Below are 19575 nucleotides of genomic sequence, written 5' to 3'. Positions count from 1 at the left end.
TAACTGTAACGGCTCAAACACCATGCCCGTAGATACTATGAATCACTTCCGGAGGAAAACTGCTTCCCCGACTTCCCTTCCGGAAGGCTTCCAAGCCCAGCTTACTTTATGTATTCCTGTGTGCCAGACACTGCTAATTCAATCAATGAGCATTTTTGTCCTCTTTCATTTTAGTTCTCTATGTGTAGTAAGCTCTGTGTAGTAATCATTTTTAAAACTCATTAGCTCGTCCAGCTGTCATTGTTTAAGACCTATCTCCATTTATCATCATCCTTTCTCTTGAACACTCATGGCTAAGGTTTCACGGCGGCGTGTCAGGCATGATGGCACATGCCTGGAATCCAGCACTTGGGAAGTGGCTGCCCAAGACTCATGACTTCAAGGTCATCCTCAGCGACAGTGGAGTTGAAGGCCAGTCTGAACTACTTGAAACCCTGTCTGTAAAAAAGGGTTCATGTTCAAAGAAAAGGGAACACAAGCCTGTTTTCAGGAAAGAGAAAGCCAAAGTTCCATGAAAACACATGGTAATTTTTGTGTGTTCAGTTTACAGACCTTCTCTAGTCATACTTTAACTCCCTATTTCATACGTATCACCCATTCTTTTCAGTCATCCAGTCAATTTGTCTTGCATGTACACTACAGATCAGTGTCTGCCTGTGTAGAAAAGACACAGACAAATATGGCTGCTTACAGAGCTACAGAAGGAGGCGGCCGCAGTGAAAATAAGCAGATCACACTGTGTCCTAGGTTCAGTGCTTCCAAAGAAATCACAAAGGAAGGACGGGAAGCCTAAGTTTAGATCCTCAGCCAAAGAAAGCCTCACTGAGGAGTGTGATTTTGCATAAGTTCCTAAAGTAGGAAAGAAGCGAGAATACATTAGCTGAGGGCAGAATACTGCAGGCGAGGGGAATGTGTTATGCAAAGGTCCTGAATGGTTAATAAGGAGGAGTTTGGTGGTTTGGGAGGGAAAAAAAGATTGGGGGGTCATTGAAGAACATTGGATCGTACTCTGGATGGATAAAAAGTGCGACTAAAAGGACGTGCTGAGGGCATCACGCCAGACGACTCCAAGTTGTGTGGCTCTGCAGCTGCAAGGGGAAGTTGCCCTTTGCCCCAGATGTGGAAGACTGTATCAAGCTCAGGGTTGACGTGTGAGCGTTGGCGTACCCGTCAGACAGCTGACCTATGAGATTGAAGGGGTCAAAAGGGCAGATACAGGAGTGTGGCAGTCAGAGAAGTCCAGTCTGGATAGACAGATCTATAAATGTGTCATGGGTGTATAAATGATATTTAAAGCTGTGAGGCACCATGAGATCACGGAGCTCTGAACTCCAGGAGCACTTCAATAGCTCGAGGATTCGTTTCATTTACCGCCTCCCCCTCAGCCTCTCCGCAGCCCCAAACTTGCTCTGAGACAAGTTCAGTCCACATTTCCAAAGCAACTGACCATGATGTCAGCTCACACGTGCGTTGTCTTTTTCCACGCTCCCGCTGGGAAGGGAAGGCTTCAGAGAAAAGCTCAAGTTCACTCAAACATGTAACTTGATCCTTAGCAAATCAGAAAACGATGGCTTAATGCTCAAAAGATTTGAAGTAGACACTGGAATAAAGGAAGCAGTAAACCTAGATTACTTAACAAATAAATAAAAAATATTTTCTTAAAAATGGGCTAAAAAGATGGCTCAGCAATTAAGAGCACTTGTTCTCGCAGAGGACCCAGAATCGGTTCCCAGCACCCACACTGGGTGGCTCACAACTGCCTATAACTCCAGCTCCAGGGGGTCTGACGCCCTCTTCTGACCTCCACAGGCATCAGGCACACACTGGGTGCACATACATTTATGCAGGCGAACTTACAAAGCATCACTATCATCCTGCCTTCCTGGTGCTGTAACAACCAGCCTAGTAAAAGGCTTCTAGGAAAGTGAGGGGATGCTAACAGAAATTTCCTTTGATGCCACCGTTGTAGCCTTGGTTGGACTAAAGCATATTATCATATTTAGATCAGGAAAATCTCTTTTAAGGACACATTTTCAGTAAAGTAAAAATCACAGGAACATTAATCGAAAATTATTTGACAGTCCCCCATATTTGAGTATAAAGCCATTCTTCATGATTTCTGCTCTTTTAGTTTTAAAAGTTCGCTTTTAAGTTGTAAGTCATATTTTAAAATCAGTATTTTTAAATATGTTCTGTCACTTGTATTCTGCAATGCCAGAAGAAATCATCCATGAGAAATTTGCTAATTTTGATACCTCCTGTGAAAAGAGATGCTTAAAAAAGTAAACCCCAAATGACAAGAAAGAAACGGAGTGTGATAGCACACACCTTCGATCTGGCAGGAGAATCAGTTCAAGGCCAGCCTCGCTTATGTAGGGAATTCAAGGTCTGCTATGGCTACGTGAGACCCTATCTCAAAAAGGAGAGGGAGGAGGAGATGGGGGGAGGGAGGGATTGCTGATACTAAGGTATCCATCCATCATCCCTCACTAGCTCCTCTGTGTTCTGGGGAGGAACTTTTTTGCTCCAATTTTGCTCCAATATTTTGAAAATTATTTGATAATAAGACAATGAAAAATATGCTAGACATTGGCAAGATTGCAGTTAGTAAAGCATGATCCATGCTCTGAAGCAAGTACCTACAAGTTCTCTGGAAGCACAGAGAAAGCTTCCAAAAGGAGATGGATGCTGAAGATGGAGGATCCCAAAATGGTCTGAGATGACTGCACTGAAGTTCTTCCATGCTTAGCCATACTCAGTCAGCGTTACCTCGTGGAATGTAATTGTGTGTGTGTGTGTGTTGTTGTTGTTGTTGTTTTGGGTTTTTTGTTTGTTTATTTTTTTTAGAGACAGGCTTTCTCTGTGTAACAGCTCTGTCCTGGAACTCACTCTGTAGACCAGGCTGGCCTCAAACTCTCCGAGATCTGCCTGCCTCTGCCTCCCAAGTGCTGGGATTAAAGGTATGTGCCACCCCCACCCGGCTTGAATATAATTTTAATTCCCACTTTTATGGCCTTGGAGGACAAACTTTCTTTGTATTATATAAGAATCCATGACAAATTTGCAGGAACCATTTTGAGATCTTAAATCTTCATATGAGCATTCAAACCTTTCAATATCCTTGCCTTATTTCACAGTTATTCTGTGACACGCTGGACTTGAATCATGTCTTCTATTGCTGCAGAGCCAACTACAAATTACCTTTGTATATGGTTGGCTTGTCGTCTAAATAAAACTTGGTTTTGTTTGTTTTTGTTTTAGGTCTGGGTTTTTTTGTTTGGGATATTTTGTTATAGTTTGGTTTTGGGTTTGTTTTCCAAATACATCACATCTTAGGTACTGGCTTTTCCTTTTGTGGTCGGAAACAAAGTCTTGAAATCCAATTCTGTAATGTTGCACAAAGAAATTTGTGCAGTGGTTTCTTAAGTACCCTCTGTAAATTGTGTGCGTGCGTGCGTGCGTGCGTGCGTGCGTGCGTGCGTGCGTGTTTTATTTGAGACGAGGTCTTACTTTGTTCCCAGGCTGGCCTCAGACTCAAGGGTTCAAGTGATGCCCCTTCCTCAGTCTCCCAACTAGTTAGGACTATGCTACCATACCCAGGTACAAATTATATTTTACATATATTTACATATATGGAAATATAGTTTATAGTGAATTTTTACCATTGGTCAGAACCGTAATATTTGGGGGAAGGGATTCTGATTAAGAGTCTTCATTTTTAAGTGATAAATAAAGGTATGATTTTCAGTTATCTGTGTTTTCAACCAAAGATCTTAGAGATCTTGGTGTTTAAGTCCACTAGGGTCACCTTTGGCGGTACATACCCTTAAGTGGTGGTAATGTCAGCACGTGAGGGATGGAGACGGGAATTCAAGGTCAGTTTTGGGTATGTTACAAGTTAGAGAACAATTGAGGCTGCAAGAGATGCTACCTCAAAAAACATTAAAAAATAAAATTTAGCCATGGTGGTGCAAGCCTTTAATCCCAGCGCTTGGGAAGCAGAGACAGAAAGGTCTCTGTGAGTTCCAAACAAGCCAGAGCTACATGGTGAGACCCTTATCAGAGACAAGTATTTCTTTGATTTTATGTTAAAGCCAAAAGAAAATAGACAGTTTATCTTAGCTAAAGTAAGGATAATAAAAGAAGTGCACTGTTTGTACTCAGGGTATCACAGCGTCTTGCTCAGGATAGCTACTTGGTGAACATGGGCGGAGTAAAGGAATACAAGCATGCACATCGTATCTTCACTCGTTTTGTGATGCTCTATGAACACCTAAAACTGGATAGTTTATCAGGAAGTGGGCTCCCCTCTCACTGACCCTTACTTGAAAGGAATGAAGCTGTGGTTTTATACAAATTCACCAGTTCAAGTTGACTTCATGTGCCTAGTACTTTATATACTTAAGAACTAAGGGGAGGCTGGAAGGAGCGGGGGGGGGGGACACGACACAGGGGGGAGGGGGAATGGGACTTGACTGATCAGGCTGGGGAAAAATAATTAATGATTAATAAAAATTTAAAGAATTATGTTAAAACCATTTATACATGTATATGATGGACTTATCTTTCTAGCTACAGCTATGTTTATTTTTGTTATACTATATATATTTGATGCTATTTCATTAGTATATTCAATCTGGAATTATTACCTTCTCTTTTTCTGCTATTTTCTTTCTTGTTTGGCTGTTTAAGCTATCCAGAGTTATTGTAATTGATATTTGCCTGGTATATCTTTTCCAACCTTTAAGCATTAAATGTGTTCCATAAACAACACATACCCAGAGTTTAGTCTTTTATGAATTTTTTTAATAACTATGTTTTTTTCTTTGTACTAACAAATATAATCAGTCCATATTTATTATGTTATGATGTACATTCATTTCAGACTTTTTATATAAACTGCTCTGTAGAAACATTAAAAGATGGCAAGGTACCTAACCCACCCATATTAAATATTTAATGTCAGATTCATTTCAAACATTTTTATATAAACTTCTCTGTAGAATATTGTTTGTCAAAATTATTAAGGTTGTACAGCACAACTAAGTCATTCTTTTGTGGAATATCATAGAATATTAAGCTTAAGTTAACTGTGTTCATATTTCACATGAATTTAAATGATCTCTTCTAATAGATTGTATTTTATACAAAAAGTCACTCTATAAACATCCTGACTCTGAGATAGGCATCGCGGTACATGCTTGTTATCCCAGCACTTGGGAGGCAGTGGCCGAAGAATCCAGAATGGAGGATCATCCTTGGCCACATAGGGAGTTTGAGGCCTACCTAGACTACATGAGACCCTGTCTCAAAAAATTTTAAATAAGTGAATAAATCCTAGTTTTGCCATCTTTGAAGCAAACATGGGTATGTTTTTTCAATGTGTATGATTTTAATTCTCCTTATTGTGAAAGAAGAAGAAAACAGTTTTTCATGGCATTTTGTGTAATGACTATTTGAATCAATAAGTAAAAGTATTTGGTGCAGTACTTATATGATAAGCAGTCTAGAAATAGTATCTGACGCTGGTGTATTGCTGCTGCAAGTTTATCGAGGCAGTGTGTACCTAGGTGCAGCCTTAGCTGGTGGTGATACAGAAGTGTGTATGGCACACGTGACGTGAAAGAAACGTCGGAGATGACTAGATCAGAGGCAAGGTCCCTAAGCCACCCTGGACTGCTGCATTAGAATGCCGGGGGCTGGGGCGGGGGGCAGACCGAGCTGAATTGTAAAGGATGTGGATAACTTAGCTAAGTAAGGAAGCTAGGGAAGGCACTTCAGACAGAGGCAACAGACTGTGCAAAAGATTTAAAATACAAATAAAATTCTAGGGGTCAGCACTATTCGGAGTCTGGAGTGGAGACTGCCCCTGGGACGTGAACTTAGGAAGTCACAGAAGCAGTGAGATGGGATAAGCCACAGGTCTCTCCTGAACCTCTTCCAGTGTTCAGCTGCAGTTGCTACTTGAACATTTGTCTGTATTGGGAATATCTCCTATAATGGTCACAATGTTTTCAAATGCTATCAGGATACAACAGCATAAAGACTGTAGCATTAGCACTGGAAGACCTGAGTTAAATTTAGTTCAGCCCCTTGCGACAGCTACGAGATTTCTGATAAGCAAGTACTTCTCTGAAGTCTTAACTTTCTCCCCAAAACAGAGGTGATGATAATGCATATCCAATCCACCTTATAAATATTTAATGTTAATTTTAAATATAATCAGTTCTTGATTATTTATTATGCCTAACCAACCTGCTTACAAATATATTGTTAACTTCAAATATAATATAATCAAGTGTTGATTACTTATAATAATGGGGAGCATGATCACCCAAAACCAGAAATAGTAGATAAATGAAAATTTAATAATTAATTCTAAAATACATGATTTTTCCCCCTCATGATTTATCCTTCTAATTATATTTTGTTAAGGATGAAATTAAAATCCATTTTTATTGCTTTAAACTACACCAGCAGATGGCAGGAAGATGTAGCCCAGATAATTATAATATGGTGACAGAAGTCATTTTGGAATTTAAATTTTTACTGTAATTAATTGGCAAAATAGAAAATAAAGCATTGGTTCTGTAGTTATCTGTCACTGTCTTTTTTGTTAGGCTTTAGTGTCTTGTTAATTGTATACATTGCTAGGTTTCATTATGACATTTCCATACGTGCATACAATGTGCTTTGATCAAGTTTACCCATCACTTACCCATTCTTGTCCTCCCCCTTTGTCTCCATCCCCACCCAGCAGAGTCTCCCATTTACCTTCATGGCCCCCACCCCAGTTCTTCTTAGGAAAGAAAACAAAGGATTCTTGTCCTTGTGAGGATGTCTTATCTCACGCAACATGACAATTTCCAGCCCCATTAATTTTCCTGAAAATTGTATCATTTCATTCTTTGGGGTTGAGCAAAACTTCTAATTATATCCAAAATATAATTAGAAGGATAAATACATGTATATATGTATGTCCCATTATATTTATCCATTCCTCCAGTGACAGGCACCCAGACTGACACCCTCACTTGGCTATTGTAAATAGCATAGCAGTAAGCATGTCTGTTCAGATATCTCTAGGGGGAGTTGACTTGATTCTTTGAGGATATACCCAATAAAAAGTCATATATGTAAAACAATATACAAATAGTTATATACATATAATATATAGTTATATAAACTATATATAAATAAATTTTTCTTGTCCTCAGTGAATTTAAAAGGAACATCATTAACTTTGCCTGTTATGAAATACAACTTCCTTTCTGGTCCTCTGCACCCTAGCTTCTTATTGTGCAGGGTCCTCATGGAAACCTTTTGCCATTTATAGTTGTCAGATCCTTACTTCCTGACTCCCAAATGCACATGTATTTCCTGTGCCCTCGTCCTCTTACAGCCTTGAGTTACAAAATTGGTCCATTCCCTACCTTCGTATTTAAGTTTCTGTTATTTCTCCAGGACTGTTCTTGGGTGAAATTAAGGGGTTGGGAGAGATAATTCACACACACACACACACACACACACACACACACACACACACACACACACACAAAACCTAGTAAATTTAGGGGTAAATCCACACCCTCCAGTAAAGACTGTTTTAAACCCATGTTAACAGATCCCCACAGCAAACCCTAAAGGATCGTACTAGTCCACGATCTACGTAACTGCAAAACAAGGTCAAATGCCCTTTGGGGAATAAAAAAAAAATGAAGTCAATTAAGATAAACTGCAATACCTGCAAAATTCAGCATCTACACCAAAACCCTTAGACTTTTGAAGAATCAGATAAATGTGATCCATAACCAAGAGAGGAAAAAAGGGCTTGAAAGACAATGATAGGAATATCAGAATCGACACATGTTAAAAGAGTCATAAATATGCTCAGCAATTCAAAGGAAAGTATGAATCTGAGACAAGAGTCTAAAATAAGTGTGATTACAGTCTTTTAAAAAAAAAGGGTGCAGAAAATATTTGAAGAATAATAGCTAAAATTTTTCCAAATTTTATAAAGTCAAGAGATTTTTATTTAGAAAATAATTCTAACCAGGATAAATTCAAATAAATAGAATGTCAGCACATTCTAATGAAATTCAGTACAAACCCATTACAAACAGAAACTCTTGTTGTTGTTGTTGTTGTTGTTATTGTTGTTGTTTCAAGACAGGGTTTCTCTGTGTAGTTTTGGTGCCTGTCCTGGATCTCGCTCTGTAGACCAGGCTGTTCTTGAACTCACAGAGATCCACCTGGCTCTGCCCCCCGAGTGCTGGGATTAAAGGCGTGAGCCACCACTGTCTGGCCTACAAACAGAAACTCTTAAAGCACCAGAGGAAAAATACACGTGACATAAAAAAGAACAAATGCTTACTTCCAAATTCATGTCAAGAACAATGCCAGGTAAAAGACAATGAAATGAAACTTGAGGTTGGGGGGCAAGGGGTGTATGGTGCACATGTGTGTTCAGGTGTGTGAGCCTGTGTGGGGGCGTTCAGAAGCCAGATAAGATGTCTCCTTCTACTGCTCTGCATCGTACTGTCTTGAGACGGGCTCTGTCATTGAACTGCAAGTTCACCTTTTCAGCTAGGCTGGCTGGCCAGCAGGCTCTCAGGATCTTCCTGTCTGCCGCCACACCCCAGTGCTGGGGTCACAGGCACAGGCAAACTGATTTTGTGCGTGGGGGCTGAGTGTTCAAACTCAGGTCCTCATCTTCGTGCCTGCAGAAACAAGTGCTCTTACCCACTGAGCCATCCTGCCAGCTCCTGCAAAGAAACATTTAAGTGCTTGGAAAACAGACTATTGACATATCTTCTATGTCTTCATAGTTAAGAATCAGAGGCCAGATATGTTAGCACAAAGCATAAGCCTAACACTCAGTAAACAGAGTGGGAGGGTCCCAAGTTCTGAGCAAGCCTAAGCCACACAGTAAGTTGAAAGCCAGACCTTGAGCTACGTGGTGAGGATTTGTTTAAAACATTAAAGAAATTGTTCATATTCATATATATATATATTATATATATAAATATGAATCACTCCTTTGACCATCATATTCATTATATATACATCACTTGGCCACTAATCATTCAGTATCATTCTTGTTTAGCAAACTGACTATCACTGCATAAAAGTACTTGTGTTCAGCCGGGCGATGGTGGCGCACGCCTGTAATCCCAGCACTTGGGAGGCAGAGGCAGGCGGATCTCTGTGAGTTCGAGGGCATCCTGGTCTACAGAGTGAGTTCCAGGAAAGGCGCAAAGCTACACAGGGAAACCCTGTCTCGGAAAAAAAAAAAAAAAAAAAAAAAGTACTTGTGTTCAGCAAACCTTTATGCACCAAAATGCAAAAATGGTGGTAATGGGCAATTTTATTGCAGAATTTTGTTATGATCCTTCTATTTCAGCATTGTTAATTGTTAGTCTCTTACTGTGCCTAATTTATTTAATCACACGTTACTCTAGGTAACCTTTATAGGAAAAGCATGGTATGTGTGTGTTAACCCCAGTACTCTTCATGGATGCATACATCCAGTGGGGTTGGGGTGTGTTAGGACTTACTTCTGGAGATGGCTCAGTGGTTAAGAGGGAATATTGCCCTTACAGGTGACCTGCGTTCAGTGCCCAGAACCCACCTTAGGCGGCTTACAACCTCCTGTAACTCTAGCTCCAGGCAATCCAAAATCCGCTGGCCTCTGTGGGCACCGGCACTCATGTGGCCACACACAGACACTCGCACATACACATAATTAAAAATAAAAATAAGTCTTTAAGAAAACAAACTTATTCCTCATGAGTAAGGGAGGGCCACCATGTCCAAATGTCTCTGGGACTATCTTCATAGCACACATCTGTAATCCCAGTCAGCACTCAGGAAACAGATACAGGAGGATTGTTGCAAGTTCAAGGCCAGCTTGATCTACACAGTGCATTCCTGGTCAGCCAAGGCTACATAGTGAGGCTCTGTCTCAAAAACATAAAAAGAAAAATGTAAAGAAGACATCTGATCCAGAAATGTAGTGTTTCTTGACAGGATGGATAATACTTAATAAAAATTATAATTGGACAAAGGAGGCAATGTGATCACAGATTTTAAGGTATGATGGGCCACCACACCCATCCAATTGTAAGGTAACATGAGGAGGTTAACTTGTGACCAGAGACTTGTGAATGGAATAAGGTTTGTCAAGGGATGATCTGGGAGAATACCCTAACACCTGTACTCATCTGTGGGGGTTTGAGAGAAGATGGCCCCCAAAGGTCCAACAAGGCCACACCTCCTAATAGTGCCTTTCTCTTTGCGGCCCCAAGGGTGTCACTGTGGAGACGGGCTTTGAGGTCTCTTTTGCTCAAGCTTCCCTCAGTGTGACTGTCTGTTGACCTCCTGTTGCCTGCAAGACGTAGCGCCCTCAGCTCCGGCCCCACATCTGCCTGCACGCCGCCATGTTCCCTGTCATGATGCTAATGGACTGAATTTCTCGAACTATAAGCGAGCTCCCTCAAGTAAATATTTTCTTGGTAAGAGTCACCGCAGTCATGGCGTCTCTTCACAGCAGTAAAAAACTCAAACTAAGACAGCATCTTTATTATCTTTCTGCACCTAGCTTTTTCCACATATAACCATATAAATAGATTGAGGTCTAGTACATGATACTAAAAGTGACCACCTATGCCTGGACTTTATCTACTCTAAACTTGAGGGTAGCTACCTACATCTCTTTTTTTTTTTTTTTCAAGCATTATGATCTCCTGTTTTTTTTAAATTATACTCATGATATTCATTAATTACACTCATGATATTAATTGCATTTGTGGTATTCATTGATTATATTTGCAGTATTCATTCAATAACTATATGATATTCATTAATTACATTAATTGTATTTATTTATTACATTCATGATATTATGTCCTGATACTACTGTCTGTCTGTGGGGCTTTTCCATCGCACAAAACAGAGATTCTGTACTTAGGAAATCATTGCTCTATATTTCTTCTCCATCTTGAGATAACGTCTAATCTTTCTGTCTCTATGAATTTGTATATTCTATATATTTCATGTAATACAGTTCTATAGTATTTGTCCTTTTTAATGTAAAAACATTTTATGTACAACTGCAGGAGAAATAATACACAGATAGCTTGAACATTAAAAACAGGTTATAATTCAAAAGTCCAGGGTTATTTGAAACTGGAAAATATTTTCTCTGTAGAAAATAGTAAAAATGATAACATTTCCCAATAAGCCCTTTGAAGCCAAATAATAGCTGAATTATACATATAAATATTGATTAGATTCTGGGATACAGAAGGAACCTGTCTTCATCTGTTCAGAGAGCTATGTTTTACTTAAGTTGTGTAAGTGAGATTCCTATTCATCTTCCCCTTCACTGTTTGATTTATGGCAGACATTTTTCTATAGGCTAATCCAAAATCTAAAAAGATTTTAACCTCTCCTCCTGAAAGTACAGACAGCATATTCTTTCATCAGCTTGATACAGTACAAATTCTTATCCTAATAGTGAAATGTTTCACTGAGGCTTGCCCAGTGATTGGGTAAAACCAAACCTTATTATAAGCCACAGTCATCCTAGGGTCCCCCCTGCTAGGTCACTTCCCTGGAGCTGTGGGTTGCAGTCTGATTGTTCTTTGCTTTATATCTAGAATCCACTTATGAGTGAGTACATACCATGCTTGTCCTTCTGGGTCTGGGTTTCCTCACTCAGGATGGTATTTTCTAGTTCCATCTATTTGCCTGCAAATTTCATGACGTCGTTGTTTTTCTCTGCTGAGTAGTACTCCATTGTGTATATGCACCACATTTTCTTAATCCACTTTTCAGTTGACGGGCATCAAGGTTGTTTCCAGGTTCTGGCTATTATGAATAATGTTGCTATGAACATAGTTGAGCATGTATCTTTGTGGTATGGTTGAGCATTCCTTGGGTATATGTCCAAGAGTGGTATTGCTGGGTCTGTCTTGAGGTAGATCCATTCCCAATTTTCTGAGAAACCGCCATACTGATTTCCACAGTGGCTGTACAAGTTTGCACTCCCACCTACCTACATCTTAAGACAAAATGACATCTTAGTTTGGAAAAGATAAAGGTTAGACAGACCCTTGTCAAAAGCAGTTAACCACTTAAAGCATAATTGATGTTTTATTCTTTTAATAACCATATATATATATCTGCAAGTTTAGATTAGAAAGAATGCATTTTGTTGTTGTTGTTTTGGGGGGGAATGAGACAACAGCATCTCTCTATGTAGCCCTGGCTGTCCTGGAACTCACTATGTAGACCATGCTGGCCTCAAACTCACAGAGATCCACCTGTCCCTGCCTTCTGAGTGTTGAGATTAAAGGCATGCACCACCATGCCTGGCAGAATGCAATCTTAATTAGTAGATTAAGATCATTTTACAGAGGAAGAAATACATTTTATTAATTTGATTAAATTAACAAATATATATATTTGTGCATTACAGTGTAATATTTCAATACATGTGTTCATTTTGTAGTTATCACCTCAAACATTTATTGTTTTGTGGTGAAGAATACTCAACATTTATTTTAGAGTATACAGTATATTACTTTCCACTGTCATCACCATGTTATGCATGGAATCCTGGCAGTTATTACTGATATCTAGTTGAGACTTTGTAGCCAGTTCCCTCATCTACCTAGCCCCCCTGGCCTCTGGTAACTTCCTTTCCACTCTACTTCTATGAGTTCAACTTTTTTAGGCTCCACAAATAAATGAGATCACGTGGTATTTACCGCTCTATTCCTGGCTTATTTCACTTAACACAATGCCCTCTAAGTTCACTCATGTTTTCGCAAGTGACAACTTGATTTTGAAATTACACTTAACCTTTTAAATGTGACATACACAAATGCTGAGGAGAACAGAAATGGTTGAAAAATACAGGCAGCAGGAATAATTAGTATGAATTTTAATTAGGTATTAACTAATATACAGTCTCTTATCATAGAAGTGTGTTATATGCCAAAAGCTTGCAGCCAGAAGGAAGGGCCAGTGCAAAAGCCAAAAGGCAACATGTTTCTTGATTTTTGCCAAAGCAGGTATTAGTGTGACTTCTTTGGTTGGAAGACTTGCAATCTTCCTATCACCCGGTCATCCCTTCCTGTGGTTGAAATCATCTCTTGAGAACCTGTAACAGCCGCCTCATTGTCAAGAAGTTAAAAGCAATTGATAGGTTGTTCTGGTAACACCTGTCAGTGAATTCACTCTGAGCAGAAAACCCTGGCATTTCAGGAGTTGACAAGTATTATTAAACTGTTTTGCAAGAGCAGAAGCTGGTTCAAAGAGGGGAGAGCTGTCAAGATAATGAAATCAGTAAGTGGGTCAGGCCTCCTGCTTCAAAACCATATCTAACCACGCGGCTTCTCGTGGCGGGGACGGCTGCAGGGCCGTCTGTGAGCATGTGTACGGTGTTCCTTTCTGTCCAGTTCAAAACTGCAACATTTTGCAAGCCATGAATTTGTTCTTGGTTTAAATATGTCTTAGGCATGGTTTTGTCTGTTGGTTTTTCAATCAAAAGTTTATGCTATTTTAACTTTTAAATGATAGCAACCTTGTTTCTCTTTTCCTTGGTCTCCCCCCAACACACACACACACACTCTCTCTCTCTCTCACCGCCCCCACTTTAAGCATTTTAATTTGTCTGTCTTTGGCGTTTTGCTAAGCCTTGTGTTTGAATTAAGGGGAAGCCATGTAATGCTTCTGTGAAGGTTGATCTCCATTGTCAACTTGACCCGGTTAAGAAAAGCCTAGGGCATTGGTATAACGCACCTTTGGGTGCATTTGTGAGGGTGTTTCCAGGAAGGATTAATTGACTGAAGGAAGCAGACCCGCCCTGAATATAGGCTACACTGTCCTGGGCTGGGGGCCCAGACTAAAAAGAGAAAAGGAGAAAGCCAGCTGCGTGCTGCAGCTCACCCCTTCTCAGCTTCCTGATCTGCCCATCCATGAGCCAACTCTCCCCTACCATGATGAATTATCTCCTCCTCATCACACCAGCTTCCCCAAGTTGCTTTCAGCAGCAGTTCTATCACAAGAAAAGTCAGTGGAGACATCCTGTGTCCAGGGGATGGCTCCGTCTGCGGGTACTTTCTTAAACTTGAGAATGACTTCCTGATGAGCGAGGGGGAAAGTCAGGGAAGCCTAATTTAAAGTAAAGTAGGATTTATGTGCAGGAGTACTTCTGCTTGTAACTAACGCCCAGTTTCTCCGCAGTCTCTTTACACAACAAACTATCTTATCCTAGATTAAACAGGAGCAGAGAACAAAACAAAGGTTTAAGAACACATGTTCAGCCGGGCGGTGGTGGCACCTACCTTTAATCCCAGCACTCGGGAGGCAGAGCCAGGCAGATCTCTGTGAGTTCGAGGCCAACCTGGTCTACAGAGTGAGTTCCAGGACAGCCAGGACTACACAGAGAAACCCTGTCTAGAAGAAAAAAAAAAAAAAAATTATACTCCACTCAGCAATATGATGGGGGAGTGGGTAGGGGGTACAAAAGTCCTTGTGCCCACAGAGCACAAGGGAACCAAGAATGTTAATCACCTAGGGACCTCTCCTCATAGGAGGAAATTACCTGTTTCCTGTCCACAAGGCTGGGAGTGGATATTGTTAACAACCTGGTGACCTCCTCACCCACCTTGTGCTATAGAGGCAGACCTCACCCACTGTGTGCTGTAGAGACAGACCTCACCCACTGTGTGCTGTAGAGGCAGACCTCACCCACTGTGTGCTGTAGAGACAGACCTCACCCACTGTGTGCTGTAGAGGCAGACCTCACCCACTGTGTGCTGTAGAGACAGACCTCCCCCACTGTGTGCTGTAGATGCAGACCTCACCCACTGTGTGCTGTAGAGGCAGACCTCACCCACTGTGTGCTGTAGAGACAGACCTCACCCATCTTGTACTACAGAGGCAGACCTCACCCACTGTGAGCTGTAGAGGCAGACCTCACCCACTGTGTGTTATAGACACAGACCTCCCTCATCTTGTACTACAGAGGCAGACCTCACCCAAGATGTTTATCCAGACTCTTCCCTCCCTAGACTGTTATCCTTAGCTCCCAGTTAATAGAGCCCATCCTTAGGAGAATGTCACATATATTTTATGGCCTGCTGACCCCTATGCTATCTCAGTCAGAGATCACATTAAATACTAGGCCTTTTAGCTGTAGAACCCACCCTCATGGTTACATGTACTTTGTAAGGAGTTTCTAAGCAGTCACACCTTAAGATTTATTGTACACCTCGATTGGAATGATTGTGGCCTAAGAACCTTTTCCCAAATTGTACTGTATTTTCAGCATGCTGGCAGTGAACCGCTTGGCAGGCATCAGACTCCCCGAGTCTTATCCAGGTTGACGAAGTCAATCCGAACCGAGTTTTCATTCTCGCTTCTTTGCAGTTTGCTTCCCTGCCTGGACACCTGCAGGGTCCCCCTCAATGGAGGAAGCAAGGGCAGGGCAAGAGAGTCACAGCAGGAAGCCAGAGCCCATAGGAAGATCATGGTGGGTGGGAGATAGCTCATGGGGGGAGGTGCAGCTGCCAACTCCGACTTGACTCCCCGGATCCAACCCTGGGGACCCACATACTGGAAAGAGAGAACTGACTCCCGCAAGTAGTCCTCCGACCTCCATGGGCTGTCCTGAAGGATCATAGCAAAGACATGGAGAAGCTCTCGGGAGGAAGATAACGCAGCGCCAGGCAAGGCGCCATTAGTCTAGGTCTGCAAGAAGCCCGTTGCTGGCCACAAAGAACAGGAAGCTGGAAAACAAGGCAGGAAGACAAATGAATCTGAAGTAGTGCCAAGTGGTGTGCCATAAGCCAGCAATAGAGTCTTGCTGTATACACTTAGGCCCGTAAGTATCTAACGTAAGACATGAAGGCCAGGCCTGAAGTACAGCCGATACGCCCAGCTACTCAAGCAGTGAAAGCAGGAGAACTCCAGGACTGCCTGAAGAATGCGCAAGCTCAGATGACTGAGGATGAATCTGGAAGGACACTCGCCTAGCCCCAGTGAGGCCTTGTGTTCAACCCCCTACTGAAGACAGAAACCAGTAGAAGGTGAAATGTCTGCTCCCCACCCTTCTCTGTGGGTGTCTACCATAAGCTCATCTTCTGTGTGCCCTCCCCACCACCACGTGCAGCCTAACCAACCACGTAGTGCATGAAGCTTTTGCTGTCCAGCATGGACTGTGTATGTGATGATAGGCTCACAAGACGCTCCAGCACCCAGTGGCACAGGCATCTTGGTTAGTATACGCTGGTACTTGACAAACAGCAAAACTACTCATTCCCCAGAATGGACACTTGCCATTAAGCAGTGCATACATACCTTTTTCTCTTTAAGTTCTAGGGATTGAACCCAGGGCCTCACACATGCTAGGAAAGTGCTCTCCCACTGAGCTACATCTCCAGCCCTTGGAAAAGATAGAAATGATCCTTGATGTGTTATTCATTTATCACTTGTTTCAGGCTCAACTTTATCCCCTCAGCAAGATGATACTGCCCTATAGAAAGTACATCAGGAAACACTAAATCAACACTTACTGAATTGTTGCGTGAATGAGTAAGCAATTATGTGTTCTATTGTTACAATTCTTGCTTAGAGAAGGAGGACTTATGGAGGCTGAAGAGATGGCCCTTTCAGAGTCTGTCCCGACACCCACATCTGGCAGCTCACAACCACCTGTAACTCCAGCTTTGGGGGATCTGACAGCCTCTTCTGACCTCTGAGGGCACCAGCATATACACAGATAAATTTTAAAGGTGAAAGTAAATCCTTTGAGAGAGAGAGAGAGAGAGAGAGAGAGAGAGAGAGAGAGAGAGAGAGAGAGAGAGAGAGAAGAAAAATTCTAAGCCAGGCATAGAGGCACATGCCTGTGACTCTAGCAATCGAGAGATAGAGGCAGGAAGCCCAGGAGTTCAAAGCCAGCCTGGGCGAAGGGAGACTGTCTCAAAGGGAGGGGAGGAGTTGGGAAAGAGAAAGAAAAGAATCCCCCTAAAATTTGGACTGTAGTGGGCAAGACATGGCAGAACATGGAATTGTTGTTAGATGGTTGTGTAGCCATGGCTGCTAGTTTCCTCTTCCATCCCATAATTAGCACTTTCACCTTCCCAATTCAGAAGCAAGATGGATGCTAAGAGACAAAGTGAGCATCTCCTACCCTTCTGTTAAATGGAAGGCACGTGGGGTGCAGTGGAGAACACAGCAGGGAACATCAACAGGTGGAGAAAGAAAGCCCTGAGGGGGCAGGGAAGATGGAAAAGGAGGAAAAAAGAAACCAGGAAAACACCAGAGACACGACGTTTCAATGATCGATGAATCGATTCCACACTTGCTAATATCGACTGCCTTGTGTTAATATTGTTTGTTTAGAGATGGCTCAGCGGTTAAGAGCACTGGTTGCTCTTCCAGAGGACCGGGGTTCAATTCCCAGCTCCCTCATGACAGCTCACAGCTGTCTGTAACTCCAGTCCCAGGGGATCTGATGCCTCTTCTGGCTGCTCAGGCACTGCATCTACATGGTGCACAGACATATATAGAGGCAAAACATGGATACACATGAAAACAAAGGTTAATTTTTTTTTAAAAAGAAATGATTCTAAATCGAGCCATCTGCTCCCACATCAAGTGCACATGCATGCTGCCGTGGTTTCACACACCCCCATACATACACATCCCATAATAGCCTGGAAGTATAGGTCTAATGATTGCCCACAGCTGATAGCAAAAGGGACACTTGATTCAAAGCAGTGACCCCTGACCCAGATCTAAGTATAAATAGAGCGGAAGTCCTAAGTTTCTCGAAGCCATAGTCTTGCTAATGAAGTTATTATACCTGTTTTAACCAGGTTAGATATTCTTCTTTTTAAGGTTTTACGAGAGTCGTTTGTAGGAGAGTCAACAAGCCAAGAATTCACATCATTACTCCGTCACATGGATTACTCACTGCTGCTGCTCATAACAGAATCCTAAAATGTTTAAGATTTCTGATGCAAATCAAAATCTCATCATCGCTGTCACCGCTAAATTAACTGACAGGATAATAACATTACATTAAAACCATTTTTCTCTTGATTGAGTACCTTTTTCAGAAGTGAACCTTTTAGATGTATATTTTTTTCATCAGTACTATAAATGCATGTAGGAGCCTAGATAAAAATAGCATTGAAAAGAGGAGGAGTGGGATGTTTTCAGATTATTGGTGAGTCTCTTGTATCTCAACCATGTTTGACAGTTCAGTGCTGGGAAATGGAATAGTCTCGGCGATTTATTGATGGTTTTAGAAGCACATAGAGGGACTCATGGGTTGATCTTGGTCTTTATTGAAACAGTTGTGCATTCTGGCATTAGTTCTTGTCATCCCACTGCAAACAAGCTGTTAGTGGCCTGGCGGAATTGGCACTGTTCTGTCACTCTATTCTATATAATACGGTGCTCATTTCAGACCTATCACAGCCTATTAACGAATGCAAACCTATGATCTCCTAAACCAGCATAGATTCCCAGCTGACTTTCCAGTGTGAGCTTACTTGGCCTTTCCTTCCCATAGAAAGTGGACTCACTTCTTTGGTCCCATCTGCCATCCTTGGCCCCTTCTTTGTGGCCAGGCAGCCAGATCTCATTTTGTTTGTCCCTATGTTTGAAACTCCTCCCGTTTGGAAATCAGTCATTTCTCTCCATCCTTCAGAAATGTTGTTTCCTCAGATCTTGCCTTTAAAGTCATGAAAACATTTACCTGGAACAAATATGTAATTTTTGCCTCAGATAATACTGTCACCACTGGCCATACCATTATGGTGAATGAAGATCATGCTTAGCTTCTTAGTTATGGTGAATACTGGGCATAGCTTCTTGGTTATGGTGAGTACTGAGTTTGGCTCCGTAGTTATGGTGAAGGCTTAGCTTCTTGGTTATGGTGAAGATGGTGCTTAGCTTCTTGGTTATGGTGAAGATCATGTTTAGCTTCTTGGTTATGGTGAAGATCATGTTTAGCTTCTTGGTTATGGTGATCAGCTAGGAGCTGATGATAATTGAATCTGAGTGATGAGTGAATAGGATGGGGGGGGGGGAATCTACTATTATATCATTGATATGTACCATAATAAAAGTTAAAGCCTAAACTTGGTCCTTCAGGCTACATTGTTTTAAGTATGTGTTCTTTTTGACATAATGCGTGAAACGGCATGGTATGCAGGATGGACAATCCAAGTCGGCTCCCACCCCACCCTCAAGTATAAAATTCGGACTGTTTAGGTACAGGAAGTTGCTGCTTCCCTCTTCCTCTTAGGTCCTATGCTTGAGCACTCACTAGAATCAAGATGGACCTCCTGTTTAAAGTGCCCGAGAAGCCCATACACTTTCCTGCTCCCTGCCTGCTGAGTCCCACTGTGAATAATGCTCCGGGCTGGGCCAGGGAACTATCCTGTGAATAATCCCAATGCAGTACAGACACCAGCTGCCTTTTGCAGTGTGGCCATAGCGGTGGCTATGGAGAAGAGAGGAATTCTGTCCAAGAGATGGGCTCTGTCTGTT

General features: G+C 41.7%; 1 protein-coding gene across 4 annotated transcripts in view; it reads left to right on the top strand.

Moving 5' to 3' along the window:
• Nucleotides 1–19575, top strand: part of Rbks (ribokinase) — an 87177-nt gene that overhangs the window by 4796 nt on the left and 62806 nt on the right. The gene's annotated exons all lie outside the window — the stretch shown is intronic.

This window comes from Peromyscus maniculatus, chromosome 22 (assembly GCF_049852395.1).
Source record: "Peromyscus maniculatus bairdii isolate BWxNUB_F1_BW_parent chromosome 22, HU_Pman_BW_mat_3.1, whole genome shotgun sequence".
Lineage (NCBI taxonomy): Eukaryota > Metazoa > Chordata > Mammalia > Rodentia > Cricetidae > Peromyscus > Peromyscus maniculatus.
The sequence above is the reverse complement of the archived record's forward strand: the minus strand, read 5'-3'. Positions and strand labels throughout refer to the sequence as shown.